Here is a 2,524-nt window from a genome sequence, read left to right as displayed (position 1 = left end):
AGTGGTGGTGGTTTTATTATTATTAACTAAGAAATGGCGAATCTTGTTATTGTATCTTATCTCATCTGATATCTCCTAAAGAGAGTCTCGAGTGCCATTTCATTCGGTAGCAAAGCAAGAAATCTGCTGCTTGGATAGGAAAGAAGGCATACAGTTGCCACAACAGTCGCAAGACGTTCGTTTTTGCAACCATCTGCAAAGCGACCCCGTCGTGTTACGATGACAAATAATTTTGGTCCTTCAGCCCATATCCCCGCAACGACGATAAATCTTTTAAACATGAGATGTAAAAATTTTCAATTAAAGTTCGCTCTTGCTGTGTTAAAGGCCGTAATTCGCTTGGCTGAGTATTAATCATTTCATAGCAGCTGTCATCCTCCTCTCCCGGCCAAAGCAATGAATTGTTCGCCGATTAAAAATTTAATTGGACATATGTGGAGTTATGTGGCGTCTTGTGTTTGGTACTCATTTCAAGGAGTTTTGGAGTGTATTAGGCTCAAGCCAGTGACGGTGCTTCGAGGCTTTCAGTTATTGTGCGTCTCAACCACTTCTGACAGTTTTCCTTCCTTCAAAGGTTTAAGGGTACATCTCTTACTGGTTCATTTCGACATCGCCCCCCTCTTACACTTCTCCTAGCTTCCTTACTGGCATGGGCTAGTAAAAGGAATTAGGGTGCATGGCCTATCGCCCCATGAAACGACAACGTTAACCTTCCTGCAGTGAAATTTCAACTTTGATGAATCCACTTTGGGGGTTTCCCTGTCTAGTAGGCTTCTCAGGGGACTCGTAGCGTTCTTTCTAAAAGGAACAGGATATTATCTTGTAGGTCATGAAAAATCAGTGTAATGCATGAACAGCTAGTGCGGAGGCGCCTCCTTCTTCACTCCAGATGTCTACTATTTAGATAACTCCTTTTCTTATGGTAGGTATGATACGGTTTGACCTCTCTGAAGGCCCAGAGCTAAGAGGAGGTCCTTTCGTGGGTTGTAGCTGCTCTGACAAAGTTTTATTGGCTGATAAAATAATCAGCGCACCTGGAAACGCTCTTAACCGACATTCATTTGACTAGATCGAAATTATTTTTCGCTCTCATTGGACGAAAGAAGTGTCAGGCCAGTTTAAAGAATGTTTTCATGGATGTTCCAACATTGCAGCTATCTGTGTGTGTATGTATATATATATATATATATATATATATATATATATATATATATATATATATATATATATATATATATATATATATATAAATATTTAGTTTATGTATATATATATATATATATATATATATATATATATATATATATATATATAAAGCATTTATATATATATATATATATTAGTATATATATATATATATATATATATATATATACATACACACATACATACATACACTAAATGCTTTAAGACCTTTGTTGGCCGAGTCGGTTGAGCTTCAGACTGTCACCCGATGGGCCGGAGTTCAATTCCCGCGGCCGGCTGATGAAGAGTCAGAGGAATTTATTTCTGGTGATAGAAATTCATTTCTCGCTATAATGTGGTTCGGATTCCACAATAAGCTGTAGGTCCCATTGTTAAGTAACCAATTGGTTCTTAGCCACGTAAAATAAGTCTAATCCTTCGGGCCAGCCCTAGGAGAGCTGTTAATCAGCTCAGTGGTCTGGTAAAACTAAGGTATACTTAACTTTAACTAAATGCTTTGTCATGTAGAAAAGGAGCCAGTACACCAATGTGTTAACTGTATATTATTCAAAATTAGTTTTCACGGATGTGCAACTAAGTGTGAGCCTCGATGGCTCGGTCGGTAGAGCAGCGGACTCGGACTTCATAAGAAGTCTGTGTCGCGGGTTCATATCCGCAGCCGGCCGGTCAGAGGGCGGACACTTTGCTATCCGTGTAGACACCCCGGGATTATGTATGTAATCAACGGATAGGTTTGCTGAAAGCAAATGGGTGTTACAGACTAATACACACACAAACAAAGCCACTCCAACATCTTCTAAAAACATAACAAACACCTTACACGTCTCGAACTGTCGGCCTAAACCGCTCACGTCTCGTCGCTGCTAGGGGAAAGGGAGCTGGGGATTTGGCACGATACATTTACACATGCTACCGGGTCTAAGCGATGTCAGGCAGGGCAGCCGATCGAGGCTACGGCCTATCCCAAGACCAAATCAAAATCCCTCAAAAGAAGGCATCGTGCTTACCCCATATGAAAAATGGGAAAAAGCACGTTAAACGAAGAAGAAGGATGTGCAAATAAGTGTATGTGTTTTTTTTTTTTTCTTTAATTGATTCGTTGGCGTTCAAATCTTCTCTCCCTCCGTCTTGGTCTTAAAGGGCGGACGTGGTGTTTGATTTGTATTTGTGAGTGGTTGCTCAGATTTTGCATTATTTATATTTCTTCCTTTTGTCCATAATGTTCTTATAAGACTGTTGATCCTGTCTTTTCTGGGTAGCTCTCTTGTCTGCACACACACACACACACACACACACACACACACACACACACACACAT

Source organism: Macrobrachium rosenbergii, chromosome 44 (assembly GCF_040412425.1).
Source record: "Macrobrachium rosenbergii isolate ZJJX-2024 chromosome 44, ASM4041242v1, whole genome shotgun sequence".
In the NCBI taxonomy this organism is placed as follows: domain Eukaryota; kingdom Metazoa; phylum Arthropoda; class Malacostraca; order Decapoda; family Palaemonidae; genus Macrobrachium; species Macrobrachium rosenbergii.
Note: the sequence above shows the minus strand (reverse complement) of the source record.